The sequence below is a fragment of the Girardinichthys multiradiatus genome, chromosome 4 (genome assembly GCF_021462225.1).
Source record: "Girardinichthys multiradiatus isolate DD_20200921_A chromosome 4, DD_fGirMul_XY1, whole genome shotgun sequence".
Classification (NCBI taxonomy): Eukaryota; Metazoa; Chordata; class Actinopteri; order Cyprinodontiformes; family Goodeidae; genus Girardinichthys; species Girardinichthys multiradiatus.
The window spans coordinates 30528668-30552058 of record NC_061797.1 but is presented as its reverse complement, the minus strand read 5'-3'; the positions used below and the strand labels follow the sequence as shown (position 1 = coordinate 30552058).

General features: G+C 41.0%; 1 long non-coding RNA gene across 1 annotated transcript; it reads left to right on the top strand.

Annotated features, from left to right (window-relative positions):
- The first annotated feature begins 1095 nt into the window (after positions 1-1095).
- Positions 1096-21558, top strand: LOC124866878. The gene is made up of 2 exons (XR_007037942.1): positions 1096-1773; positions 20321-21558. It is a non-coding gene; the product is annotated as an uncharacterized LOC124866878 (long non-coding RNA).
- The last annotated feature ends 1833 nt before the right edge of the window (positions 21559-23391 follow it).

The window sequence follows — 23391 nt, the reverse complement described above, 5'->3', positions numbered from 1 at the left end:
ACCCCCTCAATGTGTCTCCCTCCTCTTCCTCACTAAACTGCTGCCAATCTCCCATGTCTTTCTCCCCCTAGAGTTTTTACAGAAGAGGTTGGAGAGGGAGACAAATTGTCCCCATCCCTTTTTTCCCTCTGTACAACTCTTATCTTGTGTGCGTGTGTTTGTGTGTGTGCATGGCATGTGTGTGTGTGTTTGTATGTGTGTTTTAGCATAAACGCTTCCCAGCAGATAGTTAACTCCTCACCCCCTAACTGCCTTCATCACATTCAGGTTTGTGTGCAGACGGGCGGTAGAGCAACACAGGATCTTTGTGTGTTTATTCCAGATTTGTGTGTGTGTGTGTGTGTGTGTGTGTGTGTGTGTGTGTGTGTGTGTGTGTGTGTGTGTGTGTGTGTGTGTGTGTGTGTGTGTGTGTGTGTGTGAGAGAGAGAGAGGGGGGATGGGGGATAGTCGGCTGTCAGTGCAGCATGGTGAGCAGTCTGTGCACCAGGCTGCACCAGCCAAGTTTCCTAGACGGACACACAAACGCACCCACACACTCACAGACCGAGACGAGGACTCTCATTTTCAGAGAGGAGAACGGAGGCGGGGGATCTTTTGTATTTTCCTCCTCCAAACACGTAGCTGTTCTATTGTGAGCTGCTCTTGAAGACCCACAGCCATCTCTCTCTCTCTCTCTGTGTTTGCTGTCGGTCAATCCTTTCCTACTGTCTGATACAGTGTGAACAGATGCTCCCTTGATAGTCGTTGGCCTCTCGCTGTCACCGGGGCTGTGCAATCAGCTGTCACCCTTACTCCAAATTGAACTGTGGCCACTCTTCTCCTGGCTGGTGTTTCGTGCTTGTCCCTGCTGCTGCACCCTCTATCCCTTTCAGTTTACCTCCACCACTCCTCTCACACAAACATACACACAAACACACACACACACCCTTTCTTCCTTTCTGGCTGTGTTGATGCCTGGAGGGAGTTCATTCTGCCCTGCTTCTCTCCTCCTCTCCTCCACCTCCTTCTCTATGTATCGGCAGAGGAAGAGAGGGAGGGAAAAAGAGGGAGGCTGAGAAAATCACACAGCAAGAAAGGGAAAGGAAGATAGTTGCAGCATGAGCGGAGGAAGCATCTTCCCTCTGATCATTTTTCTTGGATAGAGGGATAATAAACAGTCCCAGGAATCAGCGGCTTGCTCTCGTTTGCAGGATTTCCCCAGCCTGGGTTTGTTTCCCCTTCTACCTCTCTTCTCCTCCTCCTGGCTCCAGACCTCCAGGTTTTACATCTCTTCCCTGGCTGTCCCGACTCTTTGGGTGTGTGCCCGTGTGGATTCATGAAAGAAAAGGCAACAGAGAGTGAGCTTCCTGCTGCCGCTTAGAAACGGACAGCGAGTGCGTGACCCTTTGCCCGGGGGATCTGGGGCGAGAGCGAGCGGGTCGAGAGCGGGGGCGTGATCGGGGGCTGACCCTTGCACTGCTCTGTCTGTGTGCATCCGTGTGACTGTCTGAGGGGGTTTATGTATGTGTGTGTGTCTCCATAGCTGGCTGGGCGGTCCCAGCCTCACGCTTGGTTAGCGAGGACTAGAGAGCTAGGATGACAGGCTGAGTTCCAGCCCTGCTTCACCACACACAGAGCCTTGTTTCTGGGTGGCTGTGAGGGCACCGTCCCTCTCCCGCTCAGTCATCCAGGACAGGATCGTCTGCATGCAAGTTTTAAACAGGTTGCTGTTGCTTCATGACACGTAAACAGTGACAATGTTTGGACTAAAAGCACCACTTTATTATTTACCAGGTAAGCTAATTTCAGTTTTTGCACAGTGACATATGCAGCAATATACATCAATGTGTTGTTTTGTTTTGTTTTGTTTTGTTTTGTTTTGTTTTGTTTTGTTTTGTTTTGTTTTGTGAAAGTGCGAGAAAGCTTGGAGATTGACACAGGGCTGTACTCTTCTTTGTGCTGACAGTCTTGAGTTCTGAAAAGGGGATACAGCACTTGTAGTTCTGCCTGACAGCAACACTTAACCTCTGAGCCTTTTATCAGTGTGGTAGCCAGCAGGTGAACAGGACTGTAACTGGCTGACTGTGTTTTATTCAACACAGCCTCGCAAGAAGCACCAAGGCCAATGTATGGGTTTTATATGCATTTTTATCTGTTACCTGTGTGTTTTTCTGTTTTTGCCAGTGCATGCATTGACACATGTTCGTTAGGGTGTGTGGTTAAGTGTGTGCATGTGTGTGAAAAAAAACTGAGTACTAATGCGGCTACCACCGGTCGGCGCTTAAGTGCGTGTCACGGCTCACTGGGCAATGATTGTGGAGAGGACAGCCAAGAGAGGCGGTAAGGGAGGGAAAGAGAAAGGCAGACTGGAGAAGAAATGGAGAATCTGACAGAGATAAACTTCAGGAAAAGAAAGCTTCTGTGCCAAGCTGTCTGATTTACTTGAAATGTGTGCCTGCTGTGGGAGGAATGGAAAAATGTCCAGAAACGTGTAAAAGTCTTCCCTGTGTTTTTTTTTTTTGGCATGTACACTGTGTTTACACACCTGTTCAATGAAAATATACATTTAAAATATACTTTCTACAAGAGCAATTGTTTTTTGTCTCACCTTCTGATCCCAGAAATGCCTAATGCAGCCTTAGAAATAGTAAACTATGCAATTGGGGTATTATTTTTGAATATTGTGATGACCATATTGAACATTTACCTCAATTTTCTTTTCCATCATCACAACAACTTGATCTCTAAAATGTATGTCAGTTTTGGGCCTCAAAGGGAATCCACACAACTGGCCCAATAAACTCAGCATGCAGAGCAGGAATGCATGGAAGCTTAACTATAATAGCCTTCCCAATATTGCATTCAAGCAGCTCTTTGCAATTGTTATATTTTGGATTTTGAAACTGAAGATGACATCATAATTTGATGTATTGTGCAGCTTCAGATTGAAATAATCATCCTTTATGTTTTGACCCAACAGAGCTTCAGCCTGTTCTAACAGATTCAGCGTCTTTCGGTTGAGATCTAAAACATTGCTGATTTTTTCGCAGCAATGTTTTAGATCTCAGCCTTTCTTTGTATGTGCTGCAAAACCGAAAAAACTAAATGTTATTTTAATGCAGATCTTTTATTTTCATATAATAGGATAAACATTGGTCTTGGTGCAGATCTGTGTACACAGACTACTATTGGAGTTGATGTACTTTAGACTGAATATGTAAGATGCTTGCAAAGGCATCTAAGAAACATAACAGCTTTTATTATACAACTTATTTACATTCTTTTGCTCTGCAGAACTGCTATTTTTTATGACTAAAGCAAATGAAAACCACTTTTAAAGGATACAAGTTTCACCAGCTAATTATATAAATGATCATTAAAAAAGGGAAACTGCATCGATTACACCTTTAAATTTTAAGAAAGATATTGTATTTCTCACAAATCGTGGACAATGTTATATTAGTCAGTCAGTCATTTTCTACCGCTTATTCCATAGTGGGTCGCAGGGGAGCTGGTGCCTATTTCCAGCAGTCTATGGGCGAAAGGCAGGGTACACCCTGGACAGGTCGCCAGTCCATCGCAGGGCAACACACAAACAACCAAGCACACACTCATTCATACACCTAAGGGCAATTTAGAGTGACCAATTAACCTAACAGGCATGTCTTTGGACTGTGGGAGGAAGCCGGAGTACCCGGTGAGAACCCACGCATGCACGGGGAGAACATGCAAACTCCATGCAGAAAGACCCCCGGTTGGGAATCAAACCCAGGACCTTCTTGCTGCAAGGCAACAGTGCTACCAACTGCGCCACCGTGCAGGCCCAATGTTATATTATTAAAGCAATAAAAATGAGCCAAATAGACAATCATTTCATCTTTTTCCAACTTTAGGAGCTCTTTAGGAGCCTTTCCTCGTCAGTAATTCTCATGCAGCACGGATTCAGAGTCCTGTTTTCCATTTCTTTTTTTCAAAAAAGGGCGGGTTAGGGGGAGGATGAGATGGATATTTGCTGCTAAAGGCCACTGAGATCCTGCTGTGTAAGAAATAAAGACATAAAGAGACATGTAGAGGTGCTTGTGTCAGAGGTTGTAGACGGGGACAAAGGACTGAATGCAGCACTCATCTACATGTGTCTAACCCTCTGACCAGACTGCTCTTTACTCTCAAGGTAGTGCATGTTTGAAACAGAGTGGTGTAGGAATCTGCAAACAAAAATATAAGAGGGAAGAAAGGGAATAAAATAGTAATGAAATTGCAACTCGAATCAGAAATACATTGAAGGAAAACCTCAAAAGATTTAAGAAAATAGAAAAAACTGACACCTTTTCTGTCATTTAAGGACTTCTATACCCATTATCTCCTTCATCTACCTTTTCTCATGTCTTTTTATCATCCTTTTTCAAATCTTTAACCCCATTACCCACTCTTTTTTGCTTAGTGTGTGTGTGTAGGCATGTGTGTGTGTGTGTGTGTGTGTGTGTGTGTGTGTGTGTGTGTGTGCGTGTGTGTGTGTGTGTGTGTGTGTGTGTGTGTGTACAGACTGCCCCCTATGACCCATAGAGACAGTGAGAGAGCATCTTCGTTGTGACAGAGGCCAAAGCTAGTCAGGCTAGTGTGTGTGTGTGTGTGAGACCGACACTGTGGGTTGCTTCTTCTCTTCCCCCTTCTTTCATTCAGCCACTGAATGAGCCCCTGCCTGCCTTCCCATCTTAACCGCCGTTGCCTTGGAGACCATGTCAGACACATGCTAGTTCTCCATGATTATTTGACAACAAAAAAAGGTTGCGTTAAATAAAAAGGAATGGGCTGTGTGTGTGTTTGTGGGAGGGGTGGCTGAGGTTTTGATGGAAAGAAAGCAGGCGGAATGCAGAAAAAATGTATTAAGAGCCAACAACGGTGCGGGGAGCAGAGATAAAGGCGGAGAGGAGAAGCACTTGAACTTGGGTCGCATTTACATCGCAGCCGAGGTAGAGCAGAGCCAGAGAGCAACCACTTCAAAATGGAGGTTGGGTCAATGGTTCCACCTATGCCTTATCCTCACTTATTTAAACTTGCAATGTTGTTATTCTTCTTGCTCCAATCTTTGCAGTATACTTAAAATGTTCTTTTTTTCCTACATCTGTCCTTAATATATACCTTTACTTGAACCTTCTGTGGATGTGCCAGCTCTTTTTTGTGTTTATGTCCCTTTAAAGTTGTTTGATTAATCAGTGAGAAGGAGAAAATGGAGTAGAGAAACAGGTATGTAAGGAGTCTATTTGCATTTCTTTTTTTTTTGTATTCTTTTGAAACCACATTCCACAGAGGTAATAAGTAATAAGTAAAATGAATTACAACGTGTGAAGAGCATTTTCTTACAAAAACCACAGAAAAACAACATTTTGGCTTTGAAAGTAAATCTGTCAGAATCGGTTCAAAATCAGAAGTCGATTTTCTTAGTGTTTTACAGGATGATAAACAGATTGCCACAAAAACAAAATAGTTAAAAGCATTTGTCAAAATTGCACCAAAATACATTTGAATGTCTTAACTGTTATATTAACATGAATAGGATTGTTTTGAAAGATGCTATGTCTACTAGAAAACCCAAATAATAAATAGATAAAACAATTGTTACTCTTAAATAAGGTGGTACAAATACATTTACTAAGTGAATAAATAGTAAGTATAAATTATTAAACAAATAATGTCCTCATAAAAATTAGGAAATAAACACAAATACAACTGAGAAAACTAGCTTAAAAGGATAAAAATATGGAGAAATATAGAAGATGGTTAAAAAAAATAAAGTTTTAACTTCTTGGATATGTTTTGCATTATCCTTACATTTTTGCTCATCTGTTCACTGGAACTTCCTAACATATATAAATTTTGAGAGAAAATGACTTGTCAAATCTACCGGCACATATTTATATTGCTGTCTGATTCTCCACGGTGTATTGGGGGTTTGCACCGTTGCCTCACAGCAGTAAGACTCCAACTTCAAATCCCAGCCAGGGCCGTTTTGTGTGGAGTTTTATTCGCTCTTATCAAAGTGTAGGCTTTCTCCAACTGTCAATGAAAAACATTACTTGAACATTAGAGGGTTAGCAGGAGATCCAATATTGCTCTGTGGTATTCCTCGGGCAAATACAGAAATCCATAACAAGTTTGCATCACACATAAACGCAGGCATCATTCCTCAGAGCATCAAGAAACCTGAGAGTTTGGCTCACATTGCTAAAGTAGGATCAGGTTTAGTTGAGTCTGGTGATGCAACATAATATACAGAAAACAAAAAAAAAGAACAAACATATAACACACCTTTTAAATTGCACTTTGCATGCTAAAAATAGAACAAGGTAACAAATGAACAAATCTGCAACCAACCCACTTTGGTTATTGCTGTGCACTTTGTTCCCACCTCCTTGCATGTCTTTTAAAATCAATTCCTTGAGAAGCAACATGATGGACAGAACATCTTTCTTCTGTGTCTCAGACACGCTCCTAACAGGATAATCAATTTGTGTGTGAGCGATGTTGGGTGTTAAGCCCTGGATCAGAGTGCGGACTAATCACTCATGACTCCTGGGTTAAAAGAAAAAATAAAATAACTCCAGTGGTGCATGTTGTTACAGTGTAGGGGTTAAATCTGAATGTGCTGGAGATTTCCCATTGATAAATCCGCCAGAGGAATCCATACTGTGTTAGAAGATTATCTGTGCACCAGTAAAATCATTAGATCCAATTAACTGCAATATCCTTCCTTCCCTGTATTCCTAACTGAGACCATCTCCTCCAATCAATTCCCATAAATCTCTTTTGTCTGTATCTTCGTCTCTTGATGCAAGCAACCACTTCAGTGTCAGCCATCTCTCTGTGTCCTTCTCTTCCTCCCTCTATGCTTTTATCCCTCACTTCACTCTATCATTGTATCCATTTATCTGTTTTACTCGCTCTCTGCCTCACGGTCCTGCCATCCCTCCATCCCTCCCGCTCCATATGCTCTGACAGCTCTGTCATTAGATGGCAGGAATGGCAGTAAAGCAGTCACAATGATAGACTACCAGCTCCCTCATGCTTTCTCCCCACTCCTCCCCCATCGCCTTCTCTCTCTCCCTCTTTTTCATTCTGCCCTTGCTATAAAAGCTCTGACCCATACACAGTATGGCATCTGTTCCAAGTCAGTCCGCAGGTGGTACCGCCTCGGTCACGGCTGTAAAGTCGGCGGTGGCTCGTCACACCGACTGCCCCGGTAACCTCCTCATGAACCCAGAGCTGTTAAACTCCGACCCTCCAAACCTGCAGCCTCTGGACCATCTCTGGGCACAAGTCACCACCACAAACTGTGTGGGAAGAGCTCAGGAACCAAACACACCATTTGTATAAAAACACTACATATGCATTGTTCCTCCTTATTGGGGTTCATAACAATTTTTTTTGGAGGTTCTGATTGGCTGATTATAATTATGACCAGTTCCCGTATTTAAAAGTTAACAAAAAAATGTCCATCATACATAAAGAAATAATGTCTTTGGAAGAACAATCTCCAAATTTGCTTTTGGGCAAGAATTAGTGAGAAAAAAATTAGGACATTGGGCTGCATGGAAACGCAGTTAGTAGCAATGTGGCCTTGCAGCAAGCAAGTCCAGGTCTTTCTGCAGTTGGAGTTGGCGTGGATGGATGGATGGATGGATGGATGGATGGATGGATGGATGGATGGATGGATGGATGGATGGATGGATGGATGGATGGGTGGATGGATGGATGGATGGATGGATGGATGGATGGATGGATGGATGGATGGATGGATGGATGGATGGATAGATGGATGGATGGATGGATGGATGGATGGATGGATGGATGGATGGATGGATGGATGGATGGATGGATAGATGGATGGATGGATGGATGGAAAAAAAGACATGGTACCAAATACTTATAAAATAACTTATTCTAGAATAAACATGAGTTTCTTGTTATCCTCTGATTGGACAAATGTTTCCTGTTATCTTTTCTGTCAGAAAAGCACACACTTATTTTCCAGGTATCATTTAATGTGCTAGCGGGTGCAGAGGGGTAACATGGGCTTTACTGGTATCGCAGCAGTGACCATGATTTATGGACCGCTGTCAGTCCTCTCTTTGCCTTTATGTTCCCTGCTGTAGTCTTGTCAGTTTGGCACCAGGGAGACGCAATGCAGTTTGTGTAATGCATTGTGTTGCATGTGGGTTTGTTTGTTCTTCTCCTCTGCTGTGGACAGAGCACAGACACACACACACACACACAGATGTATAGACAGAAGCAGAAGTGAGCTGATAAACAGCTTTCTTTACAGCCGTCTGTACATATCACATTTGATGTGCTCGTCAAACACTCGGACACTCACCTCTTCATTTCTGGGTTGACTTACCTTAAACTCTCATAAACACTCTGGGGGGAATGTGTGAAACAAGAATGTGTGCTCGCTAGCATTTTGCCATTAAATACATGTTTGTGTGTTGTCACCTCAGTGTTGAAACATTATTCCAGCAGCAGAAATAACTGAGCCCTAATTGCCTTCATCTTCTCTCACTTCCACTAATCAAATTAGACTATAGAGAACTCTAATTAAGCCCTCCATGCATGCAATGATGCTCATATGCACACACAAAGACTCGGTGTAAATTGTTACATCTTAGCACATGCACATCTGCTGTACCCTTTGTGTTTTTATTTGTGACAATATTAGAATAAATATGGAAGAGATGGTAAATTCACAACCTGCCATGCATTGAAAGGCAGTCATGAAGTGAAGCCTGGTGAGGTAATAGAGTGTGTCTTTATTAAAGTGAGAATGTTTTATAGATTTTGGCCTGCAGCACAATCATTGCACAAAATCTCTGCAGGATGCTTGATATTGTGTTCTCCAATAACACCATGTTGGACAAAACGCTGATGTGTGGATGGTAAAGCTGGACTCAGGATGGTCCAAGCATGCAGAACAGCCTGTTGGTTCAGACAGACTGGGGCCAGAGTCCTGTCTGCACTAATCTATTCATTTGTTTAACATATTAAATGAAGGTATAGATTATTGTATAAGTTGACTGTACTATATATATATATCCTTATATTCTGTAAAACAGAAGGCTCAGCTTTCCTAGACTTTCCATGTACAACCTTTATTAGACATGTGTTTACAGGTCACATCCTGTGGATGATTTTAATTTTACACATCAGGGGACTCAGTCGTGCAATTACTTTTCAGTTTTTTAGATATCTTAGCCTATAGTACATAAAAACATTAACAAACTAGTAAATTAAAGATCCACAAGCAAATATAGTGAAAAAACAAGCTTGAGCCTAGAGGGTTTGTTAAGTGAAGTTTTCATGGATACGAGTTTCAAATGCTTAAGAGAAAGATTTGTCTGAGATTACTTATGTCCCTGCTAACAGACTCATGTTAAGATAAGGCAGTAGATACATGAATCAGGCATAACATTATGATCACCTGTTTAATTTTATGTTGGTCCCCATTGTACTGGCAATAAAACCCTGACCCGTCAAGTCTTGGACTCCACTGCACCTTACAGACTTGGAACACCCCAAAGCAACTGCAGTTTTCCAATGTTCTGACCAGACTTGCTCAAATCCTTTCGCTTCCCATTTCTTTCTACGTTGAGCAGAAATTGTTGACTTTGTGCTCATAATGATAATTATTCTTATTGAATTTACCATCAGTGCTCATGATGTTCTGCCTGATCATTGTACGTAGCAGCAGTTGCTGGATGAGCATCCTTTGCTCTGCTGCAGAGGTTCAGTAATATTTTATTCACTTCCTCCCTGGCAGAGCACCTGCTTACCAGACCCGGGCCAGGCAGTTAAGTTGTCACGCCTGACCGTTTTAATAGTCTCTCTCACTTTAATGTGAGCCCTCTCAAATCAGCACACACTCCAGAGCTGACAAATGTTGATGAAATTAGATCGCCCTTTCCCTTTTTTTTTACCGTTCAACAAATGAACCTTTAGTCATGAAACAGGCACAAAAATAAGATATAATGACTAACTTCCTGTTGTAATTAGTGTGTGGTTTTGATTGATGTGGGGAAATAGGAGAGGAAAACTAAAAGATATGAGAAATGATGCATTTCTTTAAAGTCTTATAAAGAAGTGGTATTTTATTGTTTTTGAATACGCTTCTACTGAAGAATCAAAGCATAACGCTTAAATTTCTAAAATTATGATGATGATACTTGAAGTTTTCAACAACCAGTCCTCCTGTCTTCCTTCTCCCATTACAGCCTTTCATCTAGGATCCATATATGCAGTTTCTTTCATATTATATTCACGCCTGCTTCTTAGATGACTTTCCACAACCCTCCTCTGTAATATTTCACCTTTTGGCGAGGTGTTATATGATAATTACCCATGTGGTGTGTTATTTCCCTCAGTAAGTATCTACAGTCCATAGGAGGAAGCAGTGAGGTTGCTGCGGTGTTTATAGATGAGTTAGTAAATGCCCGTATCACCATATGTGAGTGTTAAAAGGGGGTTAAAATGAACAACCAACAACCTCGCTGTATTAGTGGGAGGTGTAATTTCGTACAGTCATGGGGTGTAAATGAATAATCTCTGTTTCCCATTTTATTTACAAAGGATGTTGCTGTCTGAGTTACATTTATGTTTGTGTGGATGATCGGTGCAACGCTACCGTCCTTTCGGCACACAGGAAGTGGAATTGAATCATGGGAAACAGATTAAGAGAGCGGCGAGAGCTCATCACATCCTGTTAATGACAGGAGATGACTCAAGGCGAGGCCTCTCTCTCCCTTATTTACCCCCTCTCTCAATCTTCTCCTGCCTCATCCGCATCTTTCTTCGCTCACTCTTCCTTGCTGTCTGTCGTTCTTAGATGTCGGCTTTGAATGGGGCAAGGATTGGATTTAATATTCTCTCAGTCAGTGCTGCACAGGAAATTTGCGTGCGTGTTGAGTGCGTGGCTGAGAGGCTCACTGATGGATGGTAGAAGATGGATGTGACCTGAATTAGACACTCTAGAACTGGTCAGATGATTTCCTTATGAGGAGAAGGAAGGGTAATGAGAAGAAGGCACAGGATTACAGCTCCATCATTTTGTGTTTGTGAAAGTTTTATAAAGCAACCACAAAAAAAATAAGGAACTGGCTGCAAATCTCACCCACTGCATTGTCAGCACGTTTGTACAATATGTGTACATGAAATTATCCATACCTATATTTTCCACAATTTTAGGGGGAACATATCATCCTTTTTACAAATGTGAGAAATATTGAAAAATGTATAAAAGAAAAAGAGAAAGAATAAGGTAGCTGAAAATGCAACCACAAGCTGCTAAATAGTGATGATGTTACATCTGGAGGACCAAACTCAGGTATGCACAGCACAATGTCAGGTATGCACAGCACAATGTCACCCAAGATTAAAGAAGTGACAGAAAAGTCGACAGTTTGAATCTAAGTTCATAAATTAAAGATTTATATGATGAATTATCAGGATATCAGGAGATATATTGCCAGAGAATAGCTAACAAACTGGCACTCTATGGAGAGATTAAAGAAACTCAGTCAATAACTTTACCATGTAGCACAGTTCACAAGTTATTGATGGTAAAAACACATTTTTGAAAGTCTAGTTGGTTTGTAAGTCACCACAGTGACAAATGACTGGTTGAGACAAAAACTGTTCTTCAAAGCCCAAAAAGTGATGTGGCCTTCCAGTTCTGACCAGAATTGTTATCTGCTCAGCAGTCCCTTCTTCCTCCCTCCACCTACTTATCTTAAATAAAGTAATGGTTTACGTCTAATTTCCCTAAAGTAAAGTAAAGTGATAAAACAAAAATACTCCTTGTTAGTACCAAATCTACACTATCCAGAGCTGGTACTTATTCTGTTTCCAACAACTCACTGTCATTTCAGGCTCACATCAGTAATATCACTCGTTCTACATAGTTTCAATTACAACATTTACCACCTCTGCCCCCCCCCTAAACCACTTCTATCCTTGTTCACAGCCTCGTCACCTCTCACATTGATTACTGTAACTCTCTCCTCTGTGGTCTTCTTCACGAATATCTCCATTAGCTTCAGATGGTTCAAAATTCTCCTGTGCACATCCAAAGCCATTCACATCCTTGCCCGTCTCAATCTGTCAGATCTCTTGCACATTGCCACCCCCTCCCGTTCCCTTAGGTCATCCTTTTCCATCCACCTAAATGTGCCTTCCAGCCATCTCAGCAAGCACCACAGGGAGTAGAGCATTCAACCACTTCGCTCCCGAAATCTGGAACTTCCTCCCGCCAGACATTCATAAAATTGACTCTCTCTCTGTTTAAATCAAGACTCAAAATTCACGTTTTAGAAGTCATACTCTTAGTAATTTTATTGCATTTTTTAAACTGTTTTCCTATTTTGTGTCTTTTATTGTACAGAGTCTTTGAGTGACCTGAGAGGCACTTTGAAATTACCCGTATGTATTTTTTTGCTGGGATTTTTTTTATTTATGATGTTAATTGGTGTCAGTGCATAAATACAAAGACACTTTCCACCATGCATTGATGTAGGGAGTCAGTGGCTGGTGGTAAAAATTGCCCTATACCACTCGTTTAGAAGCATATTTTCAAGTAAATCCCAGGGCACTGCCAGTTGAGGGATGATTTATTGATCTGACACCCAGTCGTCATGCACTCATGTTCAGATTGATATTGCCTGGCTCCAGTGTCTGAGCCTCCTGTCAGGAAAGGGCTCAGAAAAAAGCTCAACTACTTGGGGATGCTTGGGAGAGCGAAAGCATCAGATGAAGGTCAGAGAAACGCATTGTAAGGTGAGAAAAGGGCTAAACGAGAAAAGATAAGTCAATGGGACAGAAAAAGAGACGAAAATTACGAGGTGTGTGTGTGTATGAGGGAGGGCAAGTGTTCGGGAGCGGGAACAGATTTGGGGACGGCCGGCCAGCTGACTCCTCATGGGGAGTGGCAAGAGTAAGCTGGCACTGCGGAGGCGGGCATATGGAGGGCAGGTTGGCACTTTGGCTGCCACCGCAGTGTGCACCTGCCGGCAGGGGGAGACACTGCCAGAAGGAGAGAAGGGAGCAGTGAGGGAGAGAGCGTGTTTGTGGCAACTGAGTTTTGGGCTGCTCTAAATGGCCTCTAAAGATTTTGGCTGTTAATGAGAAGTCTTAACTGTATCCGACAACTGCAAACACACTACAGTGTATACACACATTCTCAATTTCTGTACTATCAGCCAAACCTCTAAAATACACACAAATATAGATGTGTGTATAGCTAGCTCTCAGGCAAAGATAAACACAGTTTCCTTTTATTCCATGTTTGTCAAAGTTTAGCAGCTAGGTGCACTAAGTGTGTCTTCTGGTAAAAGCAGTAATATACAGCCTTGTTTAACAAGATAGCACTTATAATCTCCAGCTCTTTACACCACAATATGCCCTTTAATTGGACTCAACTGTTTTGCTGCTAACTAACTGCTAATTAAATCTGACTTTTCTTTTCACTCCTGTTCTTTTAATTGTTTCTAACTAATAAAATAGTGAAACCTGCAAAAACAGTCCTTCATGTAGAGTAAAAAGGATCAGCTCTATTATTAAAACATAGGAGAGGAAGATAATGGTACTTGTGTGTTCCTTGTGTGTTCCTGTAAACTAAATATTTTCCTAAGCGACACGTTTGTCTCTTTAAGCACCTAAACATTGAAACAGATGCAGGAGTCACAAGGCTGTTAGGTCCTTGTTAAGCCTTTGTCAAAGAGGGTTTGTAACAGCCTACTGGACCCCATCTGTATTCTAATACATGCATAAACAAACATTCAGCATGTTTTTGTGTGCAATCCTAAAGTTGATTCTGAATAAAAGGGGTTGTTTTGAATTTTGAGTTTTCTTTTTTGATTCATATAAAGTACAATAGTATATTTGATTTAAATAGCTAAAGTACTAGTATATATAGTTAAAACCTTGACTTGATTTCCATGCTTGCTTGCACAAGGCCATTGGGACTTCGCCAGCTTGCAAATACTTTATTTCTCACATATGCGTAGCAGGGCAACAATGTAATCTAACACTGAAGTGGGCAATTCATTCAGTTGTTGTATTTCGTTGTGGTTGGTGTGATGCTAATTGAAGTTATTGACTTAGACAACTAGAGGTAAAGTGAGACACTTTAAGTTGTCTAAATTCCTTTTTCTGCTCATTATTGTACACGGGGTCTTCTGGCACCTTTTTAATTGTAATTTATACTTTTCATTGTATTGACATTGGACACAACGCAAAAGGCTATGTTGTACGTAGCCAGCTGTGGGGGGAACAGTCAGACCCCTGCAGACTGGTACAGATAAATGACTGTTTCACATAGAAAGTGGTGACTTATAATTAAGAGCTGTGAACTTACCTTCAAGAATATTTTAAATCCTTACAGGAATACAAATAATGCTTTTAAAATACACTAAGCAGTATCTTGGTGTGTTCAACTCTAAATACTTGATTCACTGCTTCAAGCATGGTCTTTGAAAATTAAGCCATCATTAAATATGTTTAATTCACAAAAATACTCCTGCTCCACCAACTTGTACAAAAACACAATCATTTTTTATCCAAATAAGAGGAAGATGGCCTGAGCTGATGCCAGACCTCAGTATGGGAGTGTACAAATGAGTGACTTCATTAGTCATAGTAATGTCAGCCTCTTATATACACTGTTATGGCTATCTATGTCTGAATATGGCAGCATCGTGATTCCTGGTCGGATCTGACTCCCATCTACGTATTGAACCATTATTTTGGAGTAATTTGAAAATGCAATACAGAACAAGTCTCTATTTTCATCCACTGGCTGGAATCAGGGAGATAGTATGCCATCCGTAGATAATCTAAAATAGAATAATTAATAAAGTTATTATGCAACAAATTTGATAATTGCTGTGTTCTTTTGTTAGGCAAACAAATGTAAATATTTGAAATTCGCATTAGATTTTACATATTTTCTGCAAATGTCTGATTTAAAAATTAAAATGAGGATCAGTGCAAATAAGCATGTGTTCTAGATTAATTCTGCTCCTTTTTTATTTGTTATTGTGGATGAAAGTGTTTGAGTTGTTCTTCTCTAATCAGCCACCTCTGTTTCATCGGAAATCCACAGTGAAGGATGTAATGGGAGCAGCAACACCTTGGCCTTGAGGTGTTATCTCTGCCCCTCGTTGTGTTGAAGAGAGTGCAGATGGGATCTAGAGCAGGGTGTAGAGGAAAGGGCCCTTGGGGTTGACTGCAGCGCAATCCATTTCTCTTTATTTTTTTTCCCTTGGTGGAGCAGGATGGTAAGCAGATGGTCTTGTTACCATCTAAACAAAAATGAGAGCAGAGAAATTTGCTCGTGTTAATTTCCTGTCCCCCAGGTGAGATGTTGAGGGTACGTCGACCAGTTTGCATGCATATCGCAGACACACACATGCAGAGACTGTCCCTGCTGGTTTTAAACACACCATCTGCATAGTGAGAGTGTGTTGGAGGAGTGTGAAGCGTGTGCTTGGCTTGAAGAACGTGTTTCCAGTGTTCGTAGCCATAGCTTATGTTGATTTGGAATGCAAAGTGTTACAAAACACTTCATGTATCCGTCGTCAGTAACCCAGTTGTCCAATGATTGTGGGTGTTTAGAGGGCACACTGACTGAGCTGAAAAAGTGGGCTGAATTGGTGATCAGAGGCAAAAGGAAAGCAGGAGTCTGTTCTAACTGAGAGGAGGAGATGGCATGTTCATCCTTTAGATGGAGACTAAATCCCTCCATTCTCTCATCTTCCTCCCTCCTTTCCCCTGCTTGCTTAGCGAGACGAGAGCTTCTGCTTTGTAACGTCTGTTTCTTCATGTTTTCTGTGTATCAAGGATCTCAACTAGCCCATAGCTTATCCCTTTGAGTATGTATGTTCTGCAGGGGATAGAAGCGCCTTAGCCTCCCTTATCGTCTTACAGTATGGTTCTTGCTATTGCTGAGTGAGCCCCCGGGGAGAAAGAAAGTAACGCACGGAGGGATAGTGAAAAAGAACATACCTACACCAAATGTAAATCTTTACACGTGCTTTTTGCTTTTTAAAGACACCATTGCTAATTTTCCCTGTAACAGCAAAGTCATAGCAGGTCTGCTGCTAGTACTAGAAGCTCTTTGCAGAGCACAAAGTGAGACTGGCATCATTATGTTTCGCTGGTTGTGTTTTTTATCAGTACAATTAATTCAACGTCTCAGAGACCGAAAGGAAGAAAGCGAGCTGGCAGATATAAAAGATGCTTCCAATAGCTGGAGGAAGGATGCTTTACACGGCAAATGGGCTTTCAGTATTTAATTAAATGAAATAAAAGGGGGATAAATAGAAAAGAAAGCAAGAAGTACAGTAAATGGGACAGCCTAAAATGAAAGAAACTTCTTCCACCATTTTTTCAACTGCCTTTGTCCCTTACCTCTATAGGGGGAGGTTCTGAAGTGAACCTACACCATACACCACCTACAAGCGGTGCATTTAGTTGATTATCCCGTAACTGTCTGTGATACTAACTGATGCAGATGCTTCCTGATTGCACTAACACAACCATGTCAGGAGTACAGGTTGGTGGCAAACAGCGTGGGAGCTTCTTGTACTGCAGTATTCTGTAGATAAACAAAAAATAAAAAACATTACATTTCCATGTATGTACAACACAAACACTTCCATACTAGTGTCTCTGTAGTGTTAATATCATACCACTGTACTGCCCACGCAGAGCAATGTTAATGAAATGAGGAGACTCTTCACTAATACAAAGCAGGGAAAAAAGATACAAATGGGTGAAACAGTAGCTGCTGGTGTCTTATGGTTAGAACATGGTGTTGTGGTGCTTCATTAATGCTGTGACACTGGGAAGTCTCAGAAAAATGTGAAACAATCTAAGGTGTGGGCAACTTGTATATGTGTTGTTTCCTCAGTTTCGCCCTGACGTTAACAGGATAGAAGTCGTAGTAGTGATCTGCTTTGTAGTGAAGTAGAACTAAGCGTTCAAAGATTAATTAAGAAACCCAGTTTAGTTGTTATATTGTTTTTTCACTTATCCTTCTTTTCTCTTTGGTGCTTTCACATTTTTACCATTCTGTCTTCTGGCTTAAGATATCTTTATTTTGGTCTGACAGAACAGTCTCTACTTTGAGAGCTCCTCTCAAATCAGTCTGTTCTAGTTAAAGAGTTGTGTATTTTTTTGCTACCAAATGTACACTCACAATAAAAACAGTGCTGTTTATTAAAGCTTGTATTTAAACTGCAGGATGTCCTCTTCACGAACCCCTTTAAAGTAAACCCATACAATGTTTTCCTTTTCGGCTCAAACTTCTGCTGCTGCCATACAGAATACACGTAAATTACTTTGAAGAGGAATTTGACTTTAAAATATCTAAACAAGGAAAAAACAAGAAAAATACAAATATTCATACCCTAAAGAACTCTGATCAATAGCCGTATGCATCTTGTGATGTCACCAGAACTATGTGTGCTTATAAGCTTATTTTTTAGAGTGTAGATTTTATCTTAATTAAATAATTGTTTACAACAAAATTAAAAACATAAGAAAAACTGACCATATGTTGTTGTAACACTTCACAAACAGTGCGTTTAATTGATAAAAAAAAAAAAAAAAAAAACACTTGATAGTAGCTTTAACAATTAAGAATCCAGTTCTCAGCATGTGTTGAGAGTGACTTATATGGAACCCTATGTACAAGCCTGTCTGAAGCTTCAGCTTTTCTTGGAATTGTCTCTGTTCATGGAACACTTTTTTTCAAAATGTCTTCTATATGTTATTGATATCTATTTGCATTAATCCACTAAGTGACCACTAATTGCTTGTGGATTTTTGCTTGTTGAATGTTTTTATCTTAAAAGGAGCCACACCCATCAGAAAAGAAAGAAATACCGAAGTAAACAACTTGCTCATTGTAGGTATTCTCTAAATGGGTAAATCAATCCACACTTGAGCAATATACCATCCACAGCTTAATGCTAAATGTCATCATTGTAGATCACCACATAATGCACATGCCCATTATTTTTTTAGCTCTTTTTCTATCTTCACCAGACCAAATTGTTTTTCAGCAACTTACCTCTCATATTACGCAGTAGTACACAACAAGGACATTACTACTGCAAACCTGCTATATAATCACTCTGTAACTTCCACGATTACACTAACTGATCACACCCTGCATTGGCATTTTTAGTAACCTAAGGAATGCAGCGCTTCTACTTGTCTTTACACATTGTCCTAAAATGCATAGTCATTTATTGTGGACTGCACCTAATCATATCACATTCTGCTGAAAAGATTACCTTCAACTGACATCAATGGCCTAACCTTGAACTTGTTTTAATCTTATCTCTCTGGCTGCACAGCACATTAAGATCGAACCCTTAAGATAAAAATCATTTCCAGTTAATTCAATTCAATTCAGTTTATTTATATAGTGCCAATTCCGGATCAGAATCAGAATCAGAATCAGAATCAGAAAAGCTTTATTGCCAAGTACGTTTTTGGACATACAAGGAATTTGTTTTGGCGTAGTCGGTGCAATACAGTACAAATTAAACAGTATAAACATATCTACAATATAATATAAATATATGTGCACAGTTTTAAGTGAGTGAGAGTAAAAGTAGAGCAGTATAAGATGCAAGAGCAATACAACAGTGCAGGTGATCATTGTGCAAGTAAAGCAGGAGTCCTAGCTGAGCGTTAATGTAACGCATAGAGTTGCAGGTTACAGGTGTCCTGTCAGCAAAAAAAAAAGGGGGGGAGAGTGTCAGGGTGGTTTCTGGGCTTTGTTAACCAGGCTGGTGGCAGATGGGAAAAAACTGTTCTTGTGGCGTGAGGTTTTGGTCCGGATGGACCGCAGCCTCCTACCAGAGGGGAGAGTCTCAAAGAGTCTGTGACCGGGGTGGGAGGGATCAGCCAGAATCTTCACTGCCCGCTTCAGGGTCCTGGAGGTGTACAGTTCCTGGAGCGACAGTAGACTGCAGCCAATCACCTTCTCAGCAGACCGAATGACACGCTGCAGCCTGCCCTTATCCTTGGCTGTAGCAGCGGCGTACCAGATGGTGATGGAGGAGGTGAGGATGGACTCAATGATGGCTGTGTAGAAGTGCACCATCATAGTCTTTGGCAGGTTGAATTTCTTCAGCTGCCGCAGGAAGAACATCCTCTGCTGGGCTTTCTTGATGAGGGAGCTGATGTTTGGCTCCCACTTGAGGTCCTGGGAGATGATGGTTCCCAGGAAGTGGAAAGATTCCACAGTGTCAATTGTGGAGTCACAGAGGGTGATGGGGGCAGGTGGGGCTGGGTTCTGCCTGAAGTTCACAACCATCTCCACTGTCTTTAGAGCGTTGAGCTCAAGGTTGTTCTGGCTGCACCAGTCCAACAGATGGTCCACCTCCCATCTGTACGCGGACTCGTCACCATCAGAGATGAGTCCGATCAGGGTGGTGTCGTCCGCAAACTTCAGAAGCTTGACAGACTGGTGACTGGAGGTACAGCTGTTGGTGTACAGGGAGAAGAGCAGAGGAGAGAGAATACAGCCTTGGGGGGAACCGGTGCTGATGGTCAGGGATTCACAACACATCTTCTCAAGGCACTTCACAAAAGTCAGGTACATACATTCCAATTAATCCTAATCATTGAACAGTGCAGTCAGATTCAGTTATTTATTCAAACTGGATAAAAAGTTTTTTCTATCTAAGGAAACCCAGCAGATTGCATCCAGTCAGTGACTTGCAGCATTCACTCCTCACAAATGAGCATGTAGAGACAGTGGACAGTCACTGGCGTTGACTTTGCAGCAATCCCTCATACTGAGCATGCATGTAGCGACAGTGGAGAGGAAAAACTCCCTTTTAACAGGAAGAAACCTCCAGCAGAACCAGGCTCAGTGTGAGCGGCCATCTGCCACGACCGACTGGGGGTTTGAGAGAACAGAGCAGAGACACAAAAAGAACAAAGAAGCACTGATCCAGAAATACTTTCTATGGGAAGGAAAAGTAAATGTTAATGGATGTAGCTCCTTTAGTCGTTTCACCTAGAAAGAAAGAACAGATAAACTTTGAGCCAGTTTTCAAGGTTAGAGTCTGAAAGAGAGCACATAGTTAGTCACAGTAAAAGCTCAGTCAATCGCCATGTCTAGGAGAGAGAAAGGGTTAAACACTGAAAGATTGTTACACCAGTTACTGCTGGTGTTCTTCAATGTTTTGTCTTCAGTCCCTACATGTTCATCACCTAACTGCTTTTCTTAGCAATATCTTCTGCAAATTCAATATCAGTTTTCATTCCTTTGCAGATGACACCCAGCTCTTCATTTCCATTAAGACCACCTCTTCGCTCCCACTTAAGGACAAAACATAGTCGCACGTACTTGACTCCGCGGACCCACCTGGACGTCCACTGGACATGTCTGAGCAAAGCTCAAGTATTACGACCATGTACGCATACATTGTGCCACACAATAAACAGCTTGGCAGGAAAAAGTCTCCACATCAAACTGTTTTTATGTGACACACTGCTCCGAACAGCTGTCGCTAGTATGCACAGTGTCACGTCCACTCTCTGCCTCGCACTGACAAGTGTATTCCTCTTCTTCGTCCCTAGTGTGGTTCAAATTTGTTCTACCTCCCCGTCCAATTACAACATGGCAGAAAGTGTGGGAAATGTAGGAATTTGTCACCAAAATCTTATTTTAAGATGGGGGCCTCGATGCAAACCAACCTCGCCCTTTGTACAAAAGTGATCGCCTCCGTTTGTAAATCATAAAGTTATTGTAATTAGCTATAAACTATTAATAATTACCTATTATTTATACATTTGTTTTGTGCTTTCTCTATAAGGTTACCCATGGTGCCTTGAAAGGCACATACTTATTATTTTTAACTTTTAATGGTCTTTAGTAATGTCTTTTCCACAGAATCAAAATGCAGAGGTACCAGATCCTGTTCAAATACTATGCAGTCAAACAGTGACAAAAAGGTCCTGCCATATGTGCTTTAACAAGAAGTCAAATTTACTGGCCTCAGCATTTTATGACTTTCGCAAATCACTATTACATTTTAATTGGCTAAATGTACTAAAACTATGCATGTAACCTTGCACATATACGGAAGCATGCATGGCAATTTATCCAGGTTTCACCTTTCATTTTTCAGATATTTAAATGTTCCAAAGCAAAATGCTCCTATGTAGACTTATACTCTGTTACTGTACACAAACAAGTGCTTATAAAACATAATATGTACACCACATGCATTAAGATGTACCTCAACTCCTGCTGCTTTGTAACCGGTGTGGTCGGTTGTGGGATTCATTGGAGTCCTTGATGTGTGCAGAAGAGTGATGATGAGCTTAATGCACTCTGTCTGTGTCCTGGACGTGACCACCACATTAATATTGTACTAATACAGCGCACTGTCTGCTGCATGCTAATTGCTTACTATCATTCTCATGCAGTCTCTCCCATGTTCCCATATATAGTCTATTGTACAGCGAGAAAAGAGAAGACAGACCTCTACAGAGGTACTAAATCTATGCTATCTGTCTGTCATGACACCATCTCCTTTATCATGATTTGATTCTTATATTCAGTGGTTTTCTATTTCTCATTACTATGACTCTAATCTCCTGTGAAAAGTTATTTAGGGGTGAACTACAACCTACAAGTCATAGTTTGATATTAACACTTGTAGGGCTTTCAGTTTTATTACACTTTGTTCCAAAAAAGACCCCACTGACTTTTCGTGCCACCACACACAGCGACTTCTCAGACTGGACCGACTCAGGGAGTCACTTCAAAGCAGCTCAGTGCTCATGCCAGATGGCCTGAGAAAGAGAGAAGGCGGGAGGAACTGTGATGCTGGAATGAATAAGGACTGAGTAATGTCTAAGCATGACCGCTATTAATGTCCTAATAATGTATTTGTCTGTTTTGACAGTTGTGAAAAGGGTGAAGAGGAGCAGGGTATTAAGGGAAAGGGGGCTGATAGCATGTCACAGCTGCTTAAAAGCAAATTGGAAGAGGGGGGAGAGGGAGGGACTTGTTTGCGGGGCGAAACGTTGTAAATAACATCAGAGAGTGCAGCTAAATGGAAATCAATGCAATTATCCTATTAGCATGGGCTTGAACTCACCCTGGCTCCTGCAACATTTATCTCCACCCCCCTTTCTTTGTTTCCTGTGCACTTACCACTTTGTGCATAGAACATAATAATAGACAGAGATTGTGAACATATCTGCTACTAAATGATTAGAAACACCACTCACTTTACCCAGCTATATGGTGTGTAATATGTGAGATAAGGTGACTTAATTAGTACCCTACCCTTGGAAGATTTGTCTTGCAGACAAGGGAGACCAGCATCTGTTTAAATATGTAAGTACAGTTAAACATTTACATAAAACAAAACAAAGACTTACTTAAAATACTAAAATACTCAAACATTGAGGCTGGACGTGGATCTTTAAAAAATACAATAAATTCATAAAAATGTGTATGATGGGATAACATTTGAGTGGACATTCTCCGATTAAATCTACTGCATTTGTAAGGATTTTGTTTAGATTGACCTAACTTGCTGTTACAGCCCAACATGAATACCCAACATTAGCAGGACACACAATCATGCTACTAAGTTATAAGTCATAACTAGATAAATAATTGGTCTGGTTTCCATCATCCCTGTGCCATCTGTCTCTGGGTAAGTGGGCTTATGGGAGTGGGTAAGAGTAATGAAGAGTTTGTGTGAGAGGGCAGAGATAATTAAAAAGATCCACAGGTTTTATGGATTATGTATTCATTTTTTTTTAAATGACAACGTTGTCCCTGGGGGTTTACATAGCACTCCTTCTCCTCTGTCTATTCCGGTTGGGTCAATAATTTTGTCTTTTTTGAAATCTTTCCAAATAAAAGACAGTAGCTTTCTTTACAAATTATTCTTTACAATAAATGTTTTAATGCTTGGAGCTCATTCATTGCTGTCTGTTTTGCTTTTTTTGCTGAATTGTAAGCATTTTGTGCTTGCATCTATAAAAAAATCTGAGACACACATTTATTTTATGAGTTCCTCCTCTGTCTTCTGAGTTTATTTTTGTTCTTTTTTTTCTGAAACCAGGGCACATCCATTAACATTGAAAGTTAGCACCTGCCAGGTTGTTGCCAACCTTGTGGTGTTTAAATTATACAGTAACGTAAATAAGCAAAGATTTTAACCAAGCACCATCCACTAATATTTTATTTTTATTGTGTTGATGAAATTGAAAGATTTCTTTGTTGTAGAACTGCCACAGAAATGGGAACAGAAATAAAAAACATAAAGAAGAAAGGAAGGCGCGATGCTGGTGGTGTAGGGGTTAAGCGCATGACCA